Source organism: Schistocerca serialis, chromosome 9, assembly GCF_023864345.2.
Source record: "Schistocerca serialis cubense isolate TAMUIC-IGC-003099 chromosome 9, iqSchSeri2.2, whole genome shotgun sequence".
Taxonomy (NCBI): Eukaryota; Metazoa; Arthropoda; class Insecta; order Orthoptera; family Acrididae; genus Schistocerca; species Schistocerca serialis.
In genome coordinates, this window is record NC_064646.1 from 434,013,009 (window position 1) to 434,021,733 (window position 8,725).

General features: G+C 42.6%; 1 non-coding gene across 1 annotated transcript; it reads left to right on the forward strand.

The window, feature by feature from the left end:
• The first annotated feature begins 6,420 nt into the window (after nt 1–6,420).
• Trnat-ugu (transfer RNA threonine (anticodon UGU)) lies at nt 6,421–6,495 on the forward strand. Its single transcript has one exon. It is a non-coding gene; the product is annotated as a tRNA-Thr (tRNA).
• The last annotated feature ends 2,230 nt before the right edge of the window (nt 6,496–8,725 follow it).

Here is an 8,725-nt window from a genome sequence, read left to right on the forward strand (position 1 = left end):
AGTGCACCGGTGCAACTGTTAGCTTCATTTGCACATTTCGTAAGGATTCTTCTGAAGAAACACCCCTGCTACACTAAACAAAGACACGAAAACAAAGATTTTTCATGGAAGACACTGAAAAAATCGAAAAAGAACTTTGAGCCCAAAACTGTGCAGAAAAGTCAGAAGACCATAATGTTCTAGAGTAAATAGTTTCGTATGTACCTGGCGATATTTGTCAACGTTATTCTTGAGAAGTCAAACTGATAGTTAAGAGGTGTATTATAAATACGATGGAAGTTAAAAGAAACTTTTCCTCCCAATAACTAATACAGCAACCAACCAGACACTCGTGTTGATGTGGTCTCGAGACTGTATGGATAACTGAAAAATCTGGATAATCCAAAACACGTTTTAATAAAAATAGCTCTTTACTGAAAAAATTGAAGAATTTGAAAAATTGTACGTAAAACATACTACATTTTGTACCACTAGTTTTCAGTTCACATTTGGGAAATAAACGTCCAGTTCTTTTGGTTTCTGTATTCCATTCACTTTTTTTCCTGATGGCTGTTCTCATTTTTTCGGACTCTCAAAATACTGGTATAATCAAGCGAATTTTGTCCAGCATACTATAATAACAAATGAATGCATTTCATTTCCTCAGTGTGCATGGTAAAGGACTCCTCCATCACATCATCTCCGTTCTCTTCCTGACCGAACACACGTTTCTTGACTATATTGGCGTTACTTAGCTGCTCATACGAATCACTATTTAGCCATCCACATTCACAGGTACTTTTGTCATCTAAATCTTTGAAACGAAAAATTTCTTTCACAGTATTTGTCAGATGAGGAATAGTATCACATTCCTAGCTATTGAAAGTTTAAAAACCACTTTCAGCAGAGTATGTTGCAATTTTATTGCACAGGCATACTCGTATTGTTATCTACACGTTGCCCCAAGCCTTATAAATAGTGTAGATTCCAGAAACTGATAATATCTGAACTGGGTTCACATTAAAAGGGCAGAATACATGTATTTTTCAGAAGATAAAATGGTGAACAATGCAAAATACACTCTGTCATCAGTTTGCAGATTATCCGTACATTGTTCGGTGATATTTGAAAAATTAAAGTGAAACCTGTAGCGTTCTGTTACAATTAGGACCTATTTTTCATTGATAATACACTATTATACATCTGACAAATGTTTTACTGTCGGAAGACTATCCACCACCGGCTGTCCCTGAAATACTCTCAGAAAATAAAATAAAATAAAATTTAAAAAACCGACGTACTACGAAGGGATCATTCGAATGCGTGCTGTGGATGAGAAACAAAGGTGTCCTGTGAAAAAGAAATGGCAACCTAGACCATCACTCCTTGTTGTATGACAGGCCACACTCAGGCTGGTATCCCACCAGCGTTCGGGGCGTCTCCAGATTTGTCTTCGGCCTGGAATCTTATTGACTGAAGCAGAATTGTCCTCAATTATGAGTCCCACCTCCAATTGAGTCCCGATGACCAGCGACCACGTGTGTGGAGACGCCCAGGAGAGCGGTAGCTTCCCAACTTGACCGTCGCTCACCGTACCGCCCGACAACCAGGACTGATGGTCTGGATTGCCATTTCATTTCATGGCAAGAACCCTCTGGTTGTCATCCGCGGTACCTTTACAGCACAGCGGTAAGTCGATGATATTCTACGCCTCGTTTTGTTGACCTTCATGACAAGCCATCCTGGGCTTACACTTTAGCAAGATAATGCCTGCCCGCACACGATGGGAGTTTCTACTGCTTGTTTTCATGGTTGCCAAACCCTACCTTGGTCACCAGGCTCGCCGGACCTCTGCCCAGCTGGGAACGTTTGGAGCATTATGTGCAGCGCCGTCCAATCAGCTCGGGACTTTAACGATCTTACACGCCAATTGTTCGTAATTTGGCATGATATCCTTCAGGAGGACATTCAACAACCCTGTCAATCAATGCCAAGCCGAATAACTGCTTTCGTAAGGATCAGAGGTTCACCAATGCGTTATTGATTCGCTTAGTTTGTGAAGCCCTTTCTCTCAAATGAATCATCGAATTTTTCTGAAACTGTAATCATTTGTTTGTACATACACATCACATCTACCGATTTCCGTCTGTGACAAACCTTTTGCATTTCTTTTATGTTTTCGTCTTCTTTAAAGGCAAAGAGAGAAGATGAAACGGTAGCCCATCATAGAACCTATGCCTACCGTCAGGTATTTTTGATTTTCAGTTGTTAAAAAAGAGAGGAGTTTTTCTTGTACCAGTATGAGGAAGGGAGGATTCGCGCTCAGCTAGTGAACGAGTGAGAAGCACGCCATTTTTAGCGCGTAATTGTAGACCGCCATTTTGGGGTCGCTATGAATAAGTGAGGAGTATGTATTTCATATGTGCACCGTTTAGAAAAATACAGTATTGTTTTATTAACAGAAAGGTCGTGTGGGTTGTTATGTCAAATAGTACGATAATTACAAGAACGGAAGCCCACCTGTGTGCTTTGGAAAATTACGAATATCTGATAAGCTTAATGGGAACACGGTCAAGACTTTAAAGGTGAACACGGCGACCAAACGTAGCATTATAAAGAATTTTTACTATTAAAAACAGTCATGATCACGATTTATTTATTACGGTGACCGGTTTCGACCACTACTGTGGTCATCTTCAGACAATTGAGTAGGAACCTCTTTCTGTTGGATAGTAGCGGTCGAAACCGGTCACCTTAATAAATAAATCGTGATGAAGACTGTTTTTAACAGTAAATATTTGTAAGACATTGATCACTGCCTCTCCCATAATGTATTCAAAAGTAATTATAAAGAATGGTAAGCACAAATCTACAGCGGAGAAAGAAACTACTTCGCCCTGCAAAATAATATGAACTAATATGAACTTATTTCCAGGCATAGCTCAGTTTATTGTGCTTGTCATTCATGCCGAAAAATTAAACTCATTAATCCAATACATTTTAAAAAGCCACGCATTTCAACCAGAAATCAGATGGCAGTTATGAGTCGAGGGGCATGAAAGGGAAACTGGTTGGGAAAGGAGTGAGACAAGGTTGTAGCCTCTCCCCGATGTTATTCAATCTGTATATTGAGCAAGCAGTAAAGGAAACAAAAGAAAAATTTGGAGTAGGTATTAAAATCCACAGAGAAGAAATAAAAACTTTTAGGTTCGCCGATGACATTGTAATTCTGTCAGAGACAGCAAAGGACTTCGAAGAGCAGTTGAACGGAATGGACAGTGTCTTGAAAGGAGGATATAAGACGAACATCAACAAAAGCAAAACGAGGATAATGGAATGTAGTCGAATTAAGTCGGGTGATGCTGAGGGAATTGGGTTAGGAAATGAGACACTTAAAGCAGTAAAGGAGTTTTGCTATTTGGGGAGCAAAATAACTGATGATGGTCGAAGTAGAGAGGATATAAAATGTAGACTGGCAATGGCAAGGAAAGCGTTTCTGAAGAAGAGAAATTTGTTAACATCGAGTATAGATTTAAGTGTCAGGAAGTCGTTTCTGAAAGTATTTCTATGGAGTGTAGCCATGCATGGAAGTGAAACATGGACAATAAATAGTTTGGACAAGAAGAGAATAGAAGCTTTTGAAATGTGGTGCTACAGAAGAATGTTGAAGATTAGGTGGGTAGATCACGTACCTAATGAGGAGGTATTGAATAGGATTGGGGAGAAGAGAAGTTTGTGGCACAACTTGACTAGAAGAAGGGATCGGTTGATAGGACATGTCCTGCGGCATCAAGGGATCACAAATTTAGCATTGGAGGGCAGTGTGGAGGGTAAAAATCGTAGAGGGAGACCAAGAGATGAATACACTAAGCAGGTTCAGAAGGATGTAGGTTGCAGTAGGTACTGGGAGATGAAGGAGCTTTCACAGGATAGATTAGCATGGAGAGCTGCATCAAACCAGTGTCAGGACTGAAGACCACAACAACAACAACAACATTTCAACATTTTATTATCGTCTATTCCATTATTTTATTATATTATACGTCCCATTCGGACGACCAATGCTGTGTTGTGGCCCAAGTCGTCTTCTGGCATTAAAAATTGTAATAGTGTATTCTGAATGAAAATATACGTCCTAATTGATAGAACACTACAGGCTTCGTTTTTACTTTTTCAAAAATCACTGAAAAAGCATAGGTGATTTGGAACTGGATGATTCATGCTCTGATATTCGGCAGTGTGCCAAAATGTTGAGCAGGCTCTATAGGTTTTAATGAAAGAATCAACGATACATATTTTTTTCACGTACTGGCTAGATGTCGCCACTAAGAATAGTCTCACGAGTCCTGTTTGCTAAGTGTCGCCCATCCCATAGTTGCCAGCCCTAGCCCCCAGACAGGTGGGGTGACTGTTCTTGACGGTGCGCGCGTGTTTCGGCAGGTGGCCGCCGCGGCGCTGCTGCCGCCGTCGCTGGCGGCGCTGTCGCTGCCGGCGCAGAACGTGTGCGCCAAGTGCAACGTGAGCTTTCGCATGACGTCGGACCTGGTGTACCACATGCGGTCGCACCACAAGGGCGAGTCGCAGGCCGAGGCGCTGCGGCGGCGGCGCGACCAGGACAAGCTGCGCTGCCCCGTCTGCGCCGAGACGTTCCGCGAGCGCCACCACCTCACGCGCCACATGACGGCGCACCAGGACAAGGAGGGCGACCTCGTCGACGACAAGTGACCCGCGCCGAGGCCCGGCCGCCGCCGACGACACGACGACCACGCCGACCCCTACCTGCGCTTCGACTGAGGCGGCTGCCCGCCGGCCTCCGTCTGGCCAGGCGACGGTTCGCTCCCTTCTCCGGAGCCCGTTCCTGCGCGAGACAGCACCTACTAACGGAGAGAGGCAAGGCGTATCCAAGACTCTCATCGAAGAGTGTGTGTGTGCGTGTGGAGGGGGGGGGGGACTCTTGACGAAACATAGGGTAGCATAGTCTTCCCCCGATTACAAAAAATTGTTTTTGAGGAACCATGCTCGATGCAACTCTAAGATTTGTTGCAAATGGTAGCTTAATGCCCGCGTAACTCATAGAGTCCTTATGGGTACTTCTCCACTTGTGTTCATTTGTTGCACCTTATAACGTATATATACAGGGTGTTACAAAAAGGTACGGCCAAACTATCAGGAAACATTCCTCACACGCAAAGAAAGAAAATATGTTATGTGGACATGTGTCCGGAAACGCTTACTTTCCATGTTAAAGCTCATTTTATTACTTCTCTTCAAATCACATTAATCATGGAATGGAAACACACAGCAACAGAACGTACCAGCGTGACTTCAAACACTTTGTTACAGGAAATGTTCAAAATGTCCTCCGTTAGCGAGGATACATGCATCCACCCTCCGTCGCACGGAATCCCTGATGCGCTGTTGCAGCCCTGGAGAATGGCGTATTGTATCACAGCTCTCCAGAATACGAGCACGAAGAGTCTCTACATTTGGTACCGGGATTGCGTAGACAAGAGCTTTCAAATGCTCCCATAAATGAAAGTCAAGAGGGTTGAGGTCAGGAGAGCGTGGAGGCCATGGAATTGGTCCGCCTCTACCAATCCATCGGTCACCGAATCTGTTGTTGAGAAGCGTAGGAACACTTCGACTGAAATGTGCAGTAGCTCCATCGTGCATGAACCACATGTTGTGTCGTACTTGTAAAGGTACATGTTCTAGCACCACAGGTAGAGTATCCAGTATGAAATCATGATAACGTGCTCCATTAAGCGTAGGTGGAACAATATACTGACGAAACTAAAATGAGCTCTAACATGGAAATTAAGCGATTCCGGACACATGTCCACATAACGTCTTTCCTTTATTTGTGTGTGAGGAATGTTTCCTGAAAGTTTGACCGTAACTTTTGTAACACCCTGTATGTAACGGTAGTATCTGTTCCCGAAAGAACAGTTACCGTAGATGACCATGCAGCTTTGCTAGAAATGAAATGATAATTAAATGGACATCCTAGCTGCAAACAGGCGTTGATGTACTTCATGTAAGCAGGAGATCCCGGGTTCGATTCCCGGTCGGCGCACACATTTTCAGTATGCCGCCAATCAAGTACATCAACGCCTGTTTGCAGCTAGGGTGCCCATTTAACTATCATTTCATTTATAGCAAAGCTGCATGGTCATCTACGGTAACTGTTCTTTCGCGAACAGGTACTACCGTCACATATAGTTAAAATATGGCTTCCCTGCCATTGACCTTCTTGTGCGAATGCACATGCTGCACCCGAACTCGTACGGGACTTGGTAGATTAATCTGCCACGAGTAATGAGTATGATGGACAAACATCTATTAGGCGCACTACAAATATAGTGGTGTGGACATGTTGGGAATGTGGGTCGCACGGGGAGCGTGCAAGGGATAAGTCCCTGCAGGCGCAATATCCTCTGTGCCCTCGGTGGCTCAGATGGATAGAGCGTCTACCATGTAAGCAGGAGATCCCGGGTTCGATTCCCGGTCGGGGCACAAGTTTTCAATAAGTCCCTAATGAAGTACATCAACGCCTGTTTGCAGCTAGGGTGTCCATTTAATTATCATTTCATTTATAACGTATAGGCCATACTCAGTTTCTCTCCATATGTTTATCAACATCTCCTCAGTCCAACACGTCCAGGTAAACCGCTGTCGTAATGGTAGGCTCACTACAAAACAACAGTCCAAAACTTGTGCTCTGAACCAAACCAAAGCCCACGTTCACTTTCTGGCGTTCCCTTATCTGCTGTACCACGGTATGTTGGCTCTCCGACCCCCACATCCAGACATTATGTCTGTATACTTTCGCAGAAGTGAGAAAGGTCGCTTCATCGGAAAAAGAAACTTAATTAAAGTAGTTATTGTCTGCACTGATTCGTTCCAGCATGATCCTAGCAAACACTTCTGGGCCCAACATTGTGGCTGAATAACTTGCATGAGCTGCACTCTGTGAGTACGAAAATGCAACCATTAGTGTGAAAATCTTCACAAAAGTGCTGTGAGGCATTTCTGTCGCTCTGTAAACACGACGCAACTATTTCTGCCGACTGCACTGAAATGCTGCATGCACGCTACCAACATTGTCGTCGCTTGCTCCAGATTTCTCTCTTCTTGCCTTGTCACCAACACTACCAGGCTCTTTCTGTACCATTCACCGACGCTGTTCTAATCTCTCTGCTCTCAACCATAGGTACTTCAGAGTCGCCGCTGAACGGTAGTAGGTGACCATGTCTCATAAAACCACAGAACATATTGCACTTTCTCCTGCGTAGATGCCGTTGCTACATCAGCACCCTAAATTACGCTATCTGTGCCAAGAGATTCTGTCAGAGTACATCTAGAAGCGTATCCATAGACACTTCATGAGTTAAATTTGAAAAAGGACCCGAAATATGTGGAAGTGTATCCGTAAAAATCTTGGAGTCGGGCTACCATTTACAACAAATTGCATAGTTGATCACAAATAAACTATTATTATCTGGGAAAGACTTTGTTGCTCAAGCGCTAGTTTTGAGATTTCACACGTGGTTTTGTGTACAATTAGTAGTGATCGGTATCCATTATATGTTCCGCCTTTCTTCAAACTGCTAATCATTTCATACATCATTTCATACTTTCGCTGGTATGGTGAGGCAAGTGCGGTTTTTGAAGATCTTTTTTTAGGAGGGGGCAATCACTTCCTGCTCCCTCTTTTCTGCCCTCCTGTTTTGCTGAAATATTCAACAGCCTCCTGTTTTGCTGAAATATTCAACAGACACCTATATATGGTGGAATACGAACCGAAAGTTGGATAGCTTGGGTACACGTTCATTAATGGCTAACTGTAACACAACAAACAGTTTAAGTTGGTCACTTTCTAATTAGATTTCGAATTGTAGCGTTTGGTGTGAAATATTAAATTTGGAAAAATACTTTACTAAGAGAAGAATAGGTGAAAGGGGAAATCCACGGACTTAAAATGTCACAGTTGTATCGCTGTGTTGGCGAGATTAAATACCAAAGACTTTGTTATAACACCAGGTACAAAACTTCCGATCTTCTAGTCACGGAGAGTTAAACTTAATGGCCTCCTCATTATAATAAAAACATCGATTTTCTGCCTGAGTCACTCTGTATTTGCAAATAAGTCTGTAATGACATACATGTGTGGTGCGCATAAGCTAGAACGTTACTATCGTTTATGTTAGCAAGACAACAAAATTCTTGTCAGCGCTGTGTGCCGAAAATATTATGCAATATGTAAAAAAATTGAAATTCACGTTATGAAACGAAGCAACTAACAGCTGAAGCAGAAAATCGGTGATATTTGTGTTTCATTCCTAAAGCATTTTATAATGTACGAAGACTGTCACTTGATCTCTTCAGCTAAAAACTTGCTTCAAACAAAAGTTACCAACTCCAAGACCTTATCAAGGGAAAAAAATTACTCCTTCAGCAATTAATGCACTACCTGTGGATAAGTAGTGAGTGTTACATAACATTTCTGCAGTCGAGTGGAATTATACAGTACGTTTGTGAGACTCACTGAACATATACAGAGGACAACAGCTTAACAGTGTTGCTTAATTCCTCGTCTCAAGACCTTCCATACAAAAATGTTTCGCTACTTTGGAATTAAAAAGTGAGATACAACCTTATCAGTTGTGAATGTCATAGTTTTCAACATACAGTGATTACTGTGCAAGTGTTGAAAAATGGTATATAGAACATTATTATCACGATG